General features: G+C 44.3%; 2 long non-coding RNA genes across 2 annotated transcripts; both read right to left on the bottom strand.

Annotated features, from left to right (window-relative positions):
- Positions 1-3251: 3251 nt before the first annotated feature.
- Positions 3252-5512, bottom strand: LOC122227366. The gene is made up of 2 exons (XR_006205991.1): positions 5344-5512; positions 3252-3368 (listed from the first exon to the last, which is right to left on the bottom strand). It is a non-coding gene; the product is annotated as an uncharacterized LOC122227366 (long non-coding RNA).
- Positions 5513-6171: 659 nt separating this feature from the next.
- Positions 6172-12663, bottom strand: LOC122227365. Its single transcript, XR_006205990.1, has 2 exons — positions 12552-12663; positions 6172-6290 (listed from the first exon to the last, which is right to left on the bottom strand). It is a non-coding gene; the product is annotated as an uncharacterized LOC122227365 (long non-coding RNA).
- Positions 12664-14519: the final 1856 nt, after the last annotated feature.

Genomic DNA, 14519 nt, shown 5'->3' with positions numbered 1-14519 from the left:
ACTATCAAGCAGCAAAAGCAATTTGATATCCAGGAATATTTCACAAACCACTAATTGAGGCAGGGCTGTCTGCTCATTAGCAGTGCTCCAGTACCCAACAGGTCTGAGAGTGCTAATATCCTGCCTGTGGCTGTAAATCCAAAGACAAAGAGTTTCTCCTTAGGAGTGTATCTAGGAGTGGAAGAGATTGGACAGACTTGTAAGCTATCAGATCCACTCCGTTGTAATAACACTTCTTTAACAAAGGGTTACTGGGAGCAGAGCCGAGTTTGCCAAAGAGTGAATTTGCCTATGTCAGCAACCCGGAAGGTGAGTTGATTTTGACCATATGTAGGAATAGTCAGCAGAGGGACAATAAAGCACTTTGGGGTGGGGCTCTATGGAAGCTAAACAAGAGCCAACTAGAAAAAATAAGCAGGCTGGGGAATTAATTACCTGCAAAGGTAGACTAAGCCCAGACAACAGAGCAGCACAGAAAAGCCACACCACTCCCCAGCTTTATTTAGATTCCAAGTGTTTAAAAAAAAAAAAAAAAAAGGCAGCCTGAAATTCAGGCCTCTCCCCACACTTGTTTCAACTAACATTCTAAATGTGTGTACATATATATATATGTGTGTGTGTGTGTGTATGTATATATGCGTGTGTGTGTGTGTGTGTGTGTGTGTGTGTGTGTATATCCCTGAAATTCTAACCATTCTAACAAAAGGGGTAACAAAAAAAAAAAAACAAAAAAAAACATGTGGTTGAGGAAATTAACCAATGACCTTTGGAGACAGAAAAATCAGCTAATTACTTGTAGACACACAAAAGTTAATTTTATTTTGGCACTCAGTGAGTTATTATTAATGGAGATGAAGCTAGTGGCACCTAAAACCATTAATTCACTTCTGATCTGTTTTATATATGTGTATTTCCATCAGAGATTCTTAACACTTTGTGTCCATTGGGGCAGAGGGTTCATGAACTCAATGAAAATGCCTACAAAATCGTATATATGTGTACGTGCATACACACGCTCCCTTGGGGGAAGAAATCATTAGCTTTTATTTGGTTTTCATAGAGTCCCATGACTCAAAAATGTTTAGTAATTCCTAAACTTAAGGCCTACACACTCACTATGAGAAACTTACCTTTGTGTGAGTCTGAATCCCATATGCCTTTTCACCCTTCCATGCTTCTGCTTGTGCTCATCCATCTACCCAGAATACCTTTCCATCTGGTTCAGCTGATGAATCCTACTCATTCCTCATGGCTTGGCACACAGCACCTTCTCTATGAAGCACTCCTTGCTAACTCTTATCTTCAGGTGGAACGAATATTCCCACTGAGCATTCATAACATTTTATCAAAACTTCTATGATAGACTTATCAAAGTATTATTGTGAAACTCTCTGTCTCTTGGCTAGAGCCATATCCCACTCATCTGTGGACCCCAGACTACTAGTACAGTGCCTGGTACTAGGAGATGTTTATAAAACAACAAATGTGTGATGAGTGAACAAGCAATTGAACTTAAAACCTCCTCCAAAATAATTCCAGATCTCAATTTCTTCTAGTGAAATATACCTCATCCATTTCCAGGTATGCAACTCCAGATGGATTGAAGACCCCCAGAAAATTCAAGCCCAGCCAATTTTCAGTGAACGTTCTAAAGTCCAGTTTTCAATGAGTGTTCTTAAAATCATTACACTGTTAGCATATTCTTACAGCCACACAATGTCCATTCTCCCCTCTGCTAATGCAAGTGGGCATCTTACATAAAATGAGTCAGCCTGAAACATTAGGCGTGGAGGTGGGAATGGGCAAGGATACTATGTAACCATTAAGCAGGCACAAAAAAATAGTTCCAGATATGGCTTTATCAAAGCAACCACTTCATTGGCAATGGCAGAGAGGACTTTCTGTTTGTAACGTTAATGTATCTCAGGGGTCTCGGAGTTAGCACTTGGTATTTGCTGGATAGAGATAAGGATCATGCTAAAGTGTCTATTCCCCATGTCTTTTTATTGTCAGAGAAGATATGCATTGGTGGAACTAAGAGAAAAAGACAATGTCCTTTACTCTGTCCTACCCTTGCTTCCATGGGTCTTCTATATGGGTCAAGTGGAGTGTTGTGGAAGATGGGAACATGTTAGAATATGGGCTAGCCACAGAATGTGAAATTATTTCCTCCTAACTCTGGACTCTGGTCCCAGTTGTTTGCTTGTGGACTTCTGACATCCCAAAGAAGGGCATTCCCCCAGGCCTGGGTCTCATTGAGGCCCTATGCTGAGCATGGGGGTTCAACGATGAGCAAGACACAATCTCTGTTCTCCAGGAACTCCTAGTCTGGTGGGGAGAAGCGTAGAGATGAAGCACAAAGAGGTGCCAGATCTGGAAAGGAGGAACCGTTATCAGGATAGACTTCAGAGGAGAAGTGACATCTGAGCTGAGCCAGTGGAACTCACCAGGAAAGGAAGGTTGGAGGAGGAACTTGTGTGCAAGGGCACAGGGGCATTGGAAAACATGGCGTGTTCGGGAAGCTGTAAGCTGGAAATGAATGTATGAGAAGAAAAATGAAGGGAGATTTGAAGCAGGAAAGTTGAGGTGTCAGGTTGTGAAGTAATATCCATTCCATGCTGAGTTTGGCTGTCACCCTCTAGATGACAGAGAAATGTAGAAGAAAGCAGAGCAGGGTAATGCACTGTCAGCTTGAGAAAGATTCTTGCTGGTAACAGTTTGGATGATGCACTGGGGGAGAGGAGAGGCTGGGTAAGGAGGATAATACCAAGGACAGGATTCAGTTTAATTTAGAAGGTCCGTGGTCTTTAACGCCGCCCTGGGGTTGGGGGAGAGATGGGGAGGAGATAACGGGGGCCCAGCTCCGTTATGCCACATTTCTTCCTACACAACCTCCTGGCAAGCTAGGCCTGCGGAGGGATATCAGGAAGTTCACGCGACACCTTTGCTATTTGTCCTGAACTTAAGCTTTTCTCTTCACTGGGTCGACTTGACATCTAAAAGAAAATCCTCTTATAAAATGGTCCAGAGGCCACCTGCTTAGTGTCAGGATGCTCAAATAAACAGATGTAAAAGACAAAGACTTGTGACCTCACCACTGCAGGCAGGACCCAAGCCTGATTTTATCTTGTCCCCCATAATTGACTAAGCTCCGTGGGACTAACTGACCCAAACTATACAAACATTTCGACGCAAATGAAGAGACCAGTGTTTTTACTTACATTGGGGAATTGCATGATTAACACCTTACATTCATGCGACACTCATTTTATTCATCAAGCAGCACTAAATTTCTATTTTGTGCCAGGCACCAGGAATACGATGGAGAGTGAGATCCACAGGATGCCTCCCCTTTTGGAGTTTTTATTCTGTAAGAGACACAGGAAATCGAAATCACCACTAAATGTATGATTCTACACTTTGACAAGCACAGTGAAGAATTACTGAGCACCGTGAAAGAGAAAAACTATCCAAACTGGACCGGAGGGGTGGGGGGGGGGGGGGGGGGGGGAAGGCCTTTCTACAGAAATACGGGAATTGACACTTCCTAGATGATGAGTTCATCAGGTGAAGAGCAGAAGAGAAGGGGCAGCAGGTGGAGGTGCAGCATGAGGGAAAGCTTGGGAATGATTTCTGGGCACCCTAGGGGTCAAGAGATGGTCGACTTTCCTGGAGCAGAGTGAGCAAAGGAAGCTTGATGCGCAATGCGATTTGTACCAGTTCACACTCCTATCATTTCCAAAGTACTTTTGTCCCTTCCATCTCATTTCATTTTCACCACTGCTCTGGCTACGTCGTTGTTAGAGGCCGTGTCTCGCGGACACAGTGACTGAGGCTCTCAGTGAGTCTTAAGAGCTTTTGTCAAGGTCCCTCAACCACTGGCTGGTTTCAATTAGGCTTCAAGAACCCTACTCTTCTCCTATATTGTTCCAGGAACCAGATGCCCTGGTGATCCTGGGTTCCTTACCCAGAGCACGTCCCTGCTTCCACATCAAGGACCCTGAGGAACTGAATTAGTCATCAGAAGGTTCTTTGATGTGCACACCATCTGAGCAAAGGTAATCAGATAGTCCCCTGGGATATTTCATCCATGCCACAACAACGGGTAGTGAACTCTCCTTGCCCTGCTGTGAACCCCTCCTCTCTGGAGGGGCCAGAACACTTACAGTCCTGAGAAGCCCTGACAGTTTCTTGCCATGCAAACTTCTTCCATGTACATCCACTGAAGAACAGTGCCTGATGGTTGCCTCGTTATTGGATTACCAGATCATTAATTTACAGCCTTCTTAGGTTATTGCTACTCACTGGCTACCTGGACAGAATGTGTGTATTTCCTAGATCTCAGGACTGTCAGTCCATCAGCAGAAGCTGATGCCTAATCTCTTCCAGAGAGTTGATTCATCCAGGTTCATGCTCAGAGGAAGGGATTTTCCCTGACCTTATTGTAAGTCCTGGAAAAAGGTGGGCAGGAGCCTGGGCTGTTATATAATTGACCACACTAACAGTTAGGATGTTTACAGGGGCCAGTAACAGAAGACACAATTTAAACAAGAGGTCCAGACATGAACCAATCCAGGACTCAATGACCTCGTTCACTGACATCATCATGGGCCTGGGGGCTATCTTTTCATGTTACCATTCGTGGTGTGTCAAAGAAGTTCCTTGTGTGGCCTCAGAATAGCTCTGGCAGTTCCTGGCATCATAGGTAAACACAATAATCACTAGCAATGCAAGGATGTTTACTTTAATCTTTCCCTTGGGGCACCTGGGTGGCTCAGTTGGTTAAGCGTCCAACTTCGGCTCAGGTCATGATCTCACGGTTTGTGGGTTCAAGCCCCACATCAGGTTCCGTGCTGACAGCTCAGAACCTGGAATCTGCTTCAGATTCTGTGTCTCTCTCTCTCTGCCCCTCCGCAGCTCAAAATCTTTCTTTCTCTGTGTCTCAAAAATGAGTAAATATTTTTAAAAATTTCTTTTTAATCTTTCTTTTTATTAGCAAGAGAAGCCTTTCCTAGAAGCTGCCCACCTCCACCCCAGTAGACTTCCCCTCACATCCTGTTGGTCAGGAGCAGGTCACATGCATATATCCTGCAAGGGAATGTGACTACCATAATTGGCCTACAGTCATGATTCACCCCTTGGGATCACCTTTTTCTAAGCACATGGGAGAGTGAACACAGAAAGTTATTTTTAAAATAAATAAAAAATCAAGGCTCTGATAGCAAGAAAGAAGTGAGAAGGAGGATGGCTTTTGGGTTGGTGGATGGTCATTAACACCCTACACAAAATATTTCCAGCTCTCCTCTTGGGTACAATGTAGGGTAGTACTTCCCCATCTCCTACCTCCTTGAAGGTGGGTGAGAGGCCATGCAACTTGTGTCAGCCAATGAAATGTGAGCAGGGGTGCCATCTGTCATACCCAGGCAGAAGCCTTAAGGGCAAGTGAGAGATTCAACATGCTTCCTTTTCCCAGCCTTGCCAACTATGGAAGCACAGAGACGGAGTGTCCATTAACCTGGGTCTTTAAATAATGACAATGTAGATCAGCGTCCCTCCCCCTGCCCAGCACATCTACAATAGACATTTAACAGGAGCAAGAACGAAGCCTTTGTTGTTTTAGGACACAGGGATTTGAGAGTTGCTTGTTTCTGTAGCATCGTTTAGCTCTTCCCAACTCCAATAGGAACCAACAGTATCTTCCACAAGTATAATAAAAACACCTGTATAATATTCATAGTAGATACCATTTACCACATTTCTACTATGTAGTAGGCACTGTGCTGGGTCTCACAAGGCAAATGAAAGGGCTGGATTTTGTAGATGGGAAAATGAAGCTTCAGGCCTTGTTCGTGTTCGTGGAATAAGTGACTGGTGGACGCCCAAGCTGAGTTCAGGTCTTCCTGACCCTAAAGAGCTTATACACACATGTCCCAACTCCTGAGTAGTAATGCCACATGAATTTATATCCCAATTGAGCCTCACAACCTTCCTGCCACAGACACTGTTATTCTACACTTCACAGGGCTGGGAAGACACTAGAGTCTCTCCCTTTCCGCTCTTCCTCACTACCCTTCCAAATATATGAAGAATCAAAGTATTTTACGAGTTAGAGGGGACCATGAAATTTGGAGTCAAGTGTCTAGGGGTTAAATCCGGGCTCTGCAGTTATACCTAGAGGAGCATGGAGCAAGTGCCTTAATAGTGCCAAGCTTCAATCCCTTCGTTTATGAAAATGAGGCCGGCTGTGGCTACCTCAGAAGGTTACCAGGAGGATCATTTAATGTACAGCCCTTATATAGAGTAGGAAAGCAAGAATTAGTCATTTTTCACTGTAGACTTGTTCATTTAAGAAGAAATAATCAGGAACCCCCCACCCCGTACCCCCAGCCAGTGTGCGTGCATACACACACACACACACACACACACGCCACCCTAACTGAAATGCAAACATTTCCCACTAAGATTCAACAAGGTCTCAGAGGGCTTGCTTCTTGGTCATATAAGGGCTGGCAGGTCCTCTCTACGGGCTAGAGAAAAGTTTTGTTTCCCCAGCTGCACTCACAGGGGAATGCTCTGCAGGCACGGTATTGGGAACCTGTTTGGCTTGGCTCAGAGACCTGTCAGCACATTCAGGAAGTGAAGTCAGAGAGAGGCAGGATTTCAAACAGAGACAGCTGCACACAAATGCCCAGGCAGTGAAATGCCTTATCTAGGCAGGGTGCCTATCAGCCCAGGTTGCCCTGGGTGCTGTCAAAGAAGCCTCTGAGAATGGCTCTGGGCCAGAAAAGGAAGGAGCAATCTCTGGCACCCAGGGGAGGGCTGTGACTTCCATAGCAAAGAAGCCAGAAAGCCTACACAGGGGTCATCTCAGCAATCCCCACGTCTTGGGCAGGGGAATGACTAAGCCCAGGCTCCCAGCGCTTGCTGGTTGGAGGGGCTCATGTTTATCTCCCTGGAGACTTGAACTCAAGTTTCAGGAGGGGAAAAAAGGAGAGGGGGGGAAGAGCAAAAGGAGGGACTAGGTTAGAAGTGCTGGGGAGGGGAGGGAGAGAAATGGATGATGCCTGACAGCATGTGGGACCTTGAGAAGGAGCATGCTACCATTCTCCAGCTGTGCCCAGGAAACAGTGCAGCGACTAAGACCTGAACCCTAATCCCAACTTGAACATTTCTAGCTGTGAATGGGAAGATAGTTAATTTCCCTAAGCCTCAATTTCATTATCTATGAAGTAGAGATGGTAATATCTACCCACACTGGGTTGTTGCAATGATTAAAGAAGCTGATATACGTAAAAGGGCTTAGCTTAGTGCTGGCAAATCAGACGTGCATCAGTTAGAATTTTATGGTTGCAAGTAACAAAAAAATTCAGTTTAAGTAAAAAGCAATTTTATTGGAATAAATCAATGAAAAGCCATCAGCAGAAGTAGCTCTAAACCTGGCTATATACAGGGCTCACATGGTATCAGCAGGCTTTGATTTCCCTCCCTCACTCAGCTTGCTATGGGAAGTGTTAGCTTCCTGTTCAGGCTCCGTGTGATATTGTCCAGCAGACCCCACTCTCTGTCCATAAGGAAAAGTAAGATGGAGATGGCACTTACTTGCCTCCTCCCTGGATGGTGTCTCATTGGTCTGATTGGGTCTCATATCCCTCCCTGAACCAATCACCATGGCTGAGGGATGGGAAGGGACATACTGAGTGGCTTAGGTGTAGGTCAACCTTCAATACTAGGGTTTTGGAGTCCCATCAAACCACAGAGTCGGAGAAGAAAGAGAGGGAGGAAGAGATCATCAAAGCAATGTCAGGACTTACAAAACAGTAGATGCTAGAGGTCAAACAGAGTCCTGATGGACTCTGGTCCATCTATTTTGTGATTACTCTTGTTACTCTCAACACATTTTACAGGCCAGGGTAGAGGGGCATCTAGTCCCCTTCAAAAGCTGGGTCAAGATTCATGATCCATTCTTGAATCTCTTACAACAAGTTGGGGGCTCCAGGTACAAGTTATCAAAGCATACTTCTCTGGATGGAAAATGTTCAGGAGGACTATATTAAACAATATAATATGTAAAAATACTCTGTAAAAAATAGCTACTTATTAATACTGGTTGCTGTTGTAATATTAACTCATCTAGGCCAATTAGAATAGAGTCAAAGATACTCGGGGCAAGACTATGAAATGTCGGGAAGCCCATCTATTCAGGTCTGTGTTTTTCTCTACTCTCCTACTCATTGAACTGTATCAGTATCGGTATCTACAATAGTATTTCCACAATTCAATTGTTGAAGTAGTAAAAGTAAGAAAAAAAATCAATAGACTGTCTCCATGACTGAATTCTGAGAAGAATCCAACGCGCCATGAAATATTTTTTCTCTCCTCACAACAAATCAAAGATCTTTACATGAAAGATCTCTGAAAATTTCTAGAACTGGTTATAAGCATAAGAAGTGAATGATATATCCAGTGTTGCAAGTGTGAGATACCAAGAAAGGTTGATGAGTCTACTGTGTGGCTTAAGACATTTCTAGGAGGTAATACCTGACCAATTCTTGGTGTATATGGCCAAAATCTTTCTGCCTTAAGATACTAACATGGCACTGAATGATCATCACTCTCTCAGAAGGTAATGTTACTGTATTCATCCTCACTCAATGTTTATCGAATGCCTCCCCGGTGCCAGGCACCCACTAAACACTGGAAGTGAGAAGCTATGTAAGGCATCAATCCTACTATCAAAAGCTAATGGCATTCAATATATTAATTGCTGTGACAGACATAAAAACAATGTACCTTGGGAACAAGTACCCCACCTAAGGGAGTTGAGCAATGGCTTCACTGAGAAGCCGACTTGGAATTGTATCTTAAAAGAGATGAGTGGGGGGTTGACAGAAAAATGGGGGGATAGTGTTTCAGAGAGAGGGGACATCAAGGACTAAGGCAAGCAGGACTCCAGGGCCCATTAGCCACGCATCAACTGTTCATGGACAAAATGGACAGAGTTCCTGCCTACTTATTGTCAGGTAAGGAAAAGACATATAACAGATCATTAAAAAGATGATCACAATTGCTTATGAAGCCCAGCACTTTGCAAAGTGCTGAAAGATGTGCAAGCAATATTACTGTAGATACTATGAAGGCACTTCCAGAGCATTCAGTGGAAGGGTGGGGAGATGCTTGACTCAGTCTGGTCATTAGGGAAGGCATCCCCAAGGAAGTGACCTTTAGACTGAGACCTGAAGGAAATTAGTCAGGCATATGGGAGTGGGTGGGGAGAGCATTCCTCTCTTGGGCAAAAGCATGTGTTAGAAGTAGCCAGAAGACCAGTGTGGTTAGAACGTAAGGTTCCCTCCAGGGGAATCAGAGGAGGGGATGGGAAAAGAAGGAGCCCATGGGGCAGGTGGATCCAGATGGTGTGCAGTTTAATACCACATGTCCAAATACAGTATCTTAACCCTCAGGTCTCAAACAACCAGAGAGGTTGGATGACAGTGAGCAGAGAACCCAGGCGTTTTCTAAAAGTCACACATTTCATGCTTCAGGCAGAAGATCTAATTCCTGGCTATAAGAGACTGATCTTGACCTTAAGCTGTTTATGAAGCTCTTAAAATGCGCCCAGGGGCACCTGGGTGGCTGAGTCGGTTAAGTGTCTGACTTTGTCTCAGGTCATAATCTCACGGTTCGAGGGTTCAAGCCCCGTGTTGGGCTCTGTGCTGTCAGCATGGAGCCTGGAGCCTGTTTCAGATTCTTTGTCTCCCTCTCTCTCTGCCCCTGCCCCCACTCTCAAAAATAAATACACTTAAAAAAAAAAAAAAAGAGTCACATGTTTTTCAAAGAAAAAAAAAAAAGAAAGATGTGCCAGGAGGAGTGGTAAATGCCTCCAGTGCTACGTTCTTTCAACCTTAACAACAGTCCTACTAGCTAGCTATCACAAGCTTGCTCCCAGGAAGTCGGACTCAGACAGGTCCCAAAAAATGGCTACGTCCTCATGACTGTAAGAATCAGGAGCAGGGTTTTGCTCTAGAATTGAGCTCTTGATCATTCTGCCTCTGAAGAAATCAAAATCTTTAGATATCTTGACAACTTCAACGGCTCAGCAATATCACCCTCCCTCCCTGAGTGGTGCTTCAACAGACAGTCGGTTTACCAGAAACCCTAATTCCTTTTCCTTCAATGTGAAAGGTGAGTGGGGGACTCCAGGGACCTTTTAATTTTCTCTTCCATCCATAGCTAGGCTTTATGCCCCTGCTGTTTTGAATTCCATTTCAAACAAAAAAATAACTAAAAACCATTCTTCGCCAAGCCATTTGGATTTAAAACAGACTGGCAGAAACCTGGAAAGAGTCAAGATTCTCCTTAATATATCAAATAGAGCAGCCAGCGCCAATCTGAGAGGCTTTGCTCCATTTTGTAGAGAACAGGCCGTATTTTGAAAATGGATGAGTAAGGTTCACTGTTGCGACTTGTTTCAAGGTCTGGAGGCCAGGCCTGGTTTTGATCTGACAGGCCTGGGTCTCCAAACGTGGGTTATTCCTTTGCAAATGCTCAGAGGGGCGGCTGGCTCCCCAGGCACAGACCTGGAGCAGTGTCCCTTTGAAGACTTCCTCCGTGGGTCTTAAGTGGGATTTGGTGCCCATTGTGGAATCAGAGTAATGAGCTCAAAACTAATGTTTTTCATTACACCAGCAAATCAGTCAGCCCCTGTGTTTGCTCAGGTGTGCAGCTGTGTGCCCCATGCCCTGATCTCTATATAAGAACAAAATAAATATTTTCAAAAGGAAGAAAGAATTGAAGATGAAGGAATGTCACAACGGGTGAGGTAGGAAACGCGAGAGAAAGGAGACTCTGGCCTCTTTAAGGTGAGCTATATTTGCTATCTACTCTCTTTACTAATTGGTCGCCCTCTAGTCTGTGAAGAAAAAAACCCAATGGGCTAATGAAGCGACAAGATTCATCCAATTAATTGGGGCTCATTCGGAGACTCGAGCAGTGCCGGTAGATGGCGCCAGAGGGCAGACACAGTGCTCTCCCTTTCTGGGGTGTAAAGGACTGGAAAAAGCCCAGCCAACAAATTTGGCTGGGACCTGGGACAAATCATGGGCGTCGTCCGGCTTCAGAGGGGACCAAGTATAAACACATTTTTTTTTTTTTTTTTTTTTTTTTTTTACAGAATAAGGAAGCATATGCACTGGAAATGTTCTTGCTCCACCAGCCGGAGGCCTGGAAGTGAGCACCAGATACTGTTTACAGGGCAGCTCCTATTTCAGAATGAAGAATGAGGCTCAGCAGGTAGGGAGGCCTTGAGAAGGAGAACCGAATTTCCAAGAAGCCCACGCTGCGACAGAACTGTGGAGAGCCCGTCTCAGGAAACTCGCTGGATAAGACGATGGAGGCTTATGTTGTCAGAATAAACCCACCTGTCTCCACAGAGGGACGAGCTTGGTACTCTGGGGGAAATATGAAATGCTAGAATTGGCCAGAACTGGGTTAAGATGCTGCATGTGTGACCTTGACCAATTCTCTTTCCTTCTGAGCAACAGTTGACTCATCCTTGGAAAAGATGCAATACTTGTAAATGGGAGACGAAATTTGATTTATGGAAAATGCTTAGCACAACACTCGGTACTCAGAAGTCTCTGAAAAACTCTTCCAGCTGTGGCATAAAACCTCTTCCTATGGGAATTGGAACAGTTAGAAAGGACAATCTTCCCATTAGTGTCACCACTGCATCTGATACACGCTGATTCTCTTTGGGCTTATCACACTATTTTGCATTCTATTTATTTACACAGGTCCTTAGACTGGGCGCTCCTTTAAAGTAAGGACTGTGTGGTAAAATTCTCCCAGCATTCCCAGAATCTATCACGCCCCTGGAATATAACATCTGTTGAATACATGAGCTTTTCTTGTGAGCAACTTGTTCCAATCCACCAAGCTAGATAATTCAGATACAGAATAATGGCCACATCTCACTTTCTTTTTCTTCACTGTGTTCGGGAAAGAAAACAGAAAATACTACAAACCTGGTGATGAAAATCAACTGTGAATGTTTTGTTTTAGCCAAGGACCAAATAGAAGCCAGATGCTAAGCAACCATTTTTAGTATTGGCCAACTCAACCAGCCAAGATTCAAAATAAATTCCAAGAAGAATTACAATATGAGATGTAATTCTATAAACTGAGTGTCACAGGTTAAGCTTTGGGCATGTGGCATTCTAGTCTATGCAGGTCAGAGGGACAGATGATGCTAAAGGAAAAAAACCGACCTGAATGGAAGCAAATGACAGGAAGCCAACAGAATCAGGAATGCCAGCGTGGCCAATACTGGCCAAGGAGGGAATGGGAAACCACAGAGGTTGGCTCTTGTGGTCAGATAGACTTGGTTCCTAAGTAGCCCCTTTGATTGGGGCAAGTTACTTAACTGCTGAAAGACTCAATCTCTTGGTTTATAAAATGAGGCATATTTAGTCAGGATCGGTTAACCTATGCTGCAGTAACAAATAAACTCTGAACTCTCAGTGACTTAGCAAAACAGAAGTTAATTTCTCACTCACCCATAGTCTCACCCAAAGGCGGGTTCATGGGAGCTCTTCTACATCCAGTGACTCAAGGATCCCATTTCTTTGTATCCTGTGATACCTCCATCTTATCAAGTGGCGTCCAGGGTTACTACAGCATGGAAGAGAGAATTGGAGAAGGCACACTGGCTCCAAAATGCATTAGTACAGAAGTGACATGTCATTTCTGCTCTGAGCCCATTGTTCAAAATTAGACATCGTCCCAACCTAACTGCAGGGGAAACTGAGAAATATGGAGGGGCATGGAGATATTTGGGGAGCACTATATATGTCTGCCCCACCATATATATTAAATATTTAATTGAAATAAGTTCATCAAATGGATGAAGAAATTGTGGTTTATATACACAATGGAGTACTACATGGCAATGAGAAAGAATGAAATATGGCCCTTTGTAGCAACATGGATGGAACTGGAGAGTGTGATGCTAAGTGAAATAAGCCATACAGAGGAAGACAGATACCATATGTTTTCACTCTTATGTGGATCCTGAGAAACTTAACAGAAACCCATGGAGGAGGGGAAGGAAAAAAAAAAAAAAGAGGTTAGAGTGGGAGAGATCCAAAGCATAAGAGACTCTTAAAAACTGAGAACACACTGAGGGTTGATGGGGGGTGGGAGGGAGGGGAGGGTGGGTGGGTAATGGGTATTGAGGAGGGCACCTTTTGGGATGAGCACTGGGTGTTGTATGGAAACCAATTTGACAATAAATTTCATATATTGAAAAAAAAAAAGAAAGAAGTTCATCAATCAGGAGTAGACTGTGTCACATACAATAGAACAACCAAAAAAAAAGTTAGAGATTTATTTCCTTTGCTATAAAAGAAGCCTAAAGAGGTGGGGCAGCTCTCCAGTCATCAGGAGCATAGGCCCCTTCTACATTTCTGCTCCACCACTGTGTGGCTTCTGTCCTAAAGTCACTTCATGGTTATGAGGTGCCCTCCAGGTGCCATGGCTACATCCCAGCCTAGAGGAAGGAGAAAAAGATCAGAGCTTTAAAAAGACACCCTACCTGCTTTAAAAAGTTTTCTCTGAAGCTCACCCAGCAACTTCCATGTAGACTTTGTTGGCCACTCCTAGTCACAAGGCAGTGTGTGATGTGTAGTCTTTAACACTTGTGACTGGGAGCGTAAAGGCTGGGAAGGCAACGAACAGCCTGTGCCATAACAATAACACTCAGTTCATGGGGTTATGGTGAGCACTTCACAAAAGTGAAAAAGCTTTGAATGGGAGCTGACCATTATATGTGTCCAATAAACGTTAGATATTGTCATTACTGATTTTAGTAACCACGTCCTCATTTAGGAAGCATGATCTTGGTGGCCACACCTTAAGGACCTGTCAAAAAAAAAAAAAAAATTGGAGCGAGTCTTTGGTCTTAGGAGGACTTGGAAGAGCAAGGCAGGGCATGAGAGTCCCAGACCCCGTGTTAGGGATTAGGACAGGGGAAAGCATTAGCACTCAAGAGAAGGGACCAAGGTGGAATGTCATTCTGATGGGCTGGGGCAAACCATAGGGGAGCTGCAGGTACAGGAGGGAAGAAGCCGAAGGTGGTAGCAATAGGTTTTTTCTGGGTCTGACTCTGGTTACGAGAGGTAAATAGCAGAGAGAGGAACACAGGAACTATGGTGGAAAAACAGCAAACATCACAGTGACTGCCTTGGTTGGCACCTTTAGAATCCAACGCCTCCGTACCCTCAACTCTACGTATGTACTCCCTTGCTTGCTGACCTCTCTCCACCTCTGTGAGATGATCTCACCCTTTCACTTGGTTTCTGCCACCACAAATCTCAGCCCTTCTTAATGCTACTGCTTTCTCTCAGCACCTATTTCCTGAGTGCTTATCATGGCCAAACTTGGCTTTTAGTACGAGGGGTAGAGTGGGGAATAAGACAGGCAACACTCCTTGTTTTGTGAAGTCTACATAGCATGTTGGCCTTTTC

This window comes from Panthera leo, chromosome C1 (assembly GCF_018350215.1).
Source record: "Panthera leo isolate Ple1 chromosome C1, P.leo_Ple1_pat1.1, whole genome shotgun sequence".
Classification (NCBI taxonomy): domain Eukaryota; kingdom Metazoa; phylum Chordata; class Mammalia; order Carnivora; family Felidae; genus Panthera; species Panthera leo.
This window is presented reverse-complemented; position numbering and strand designations above follow the sequence as displayed.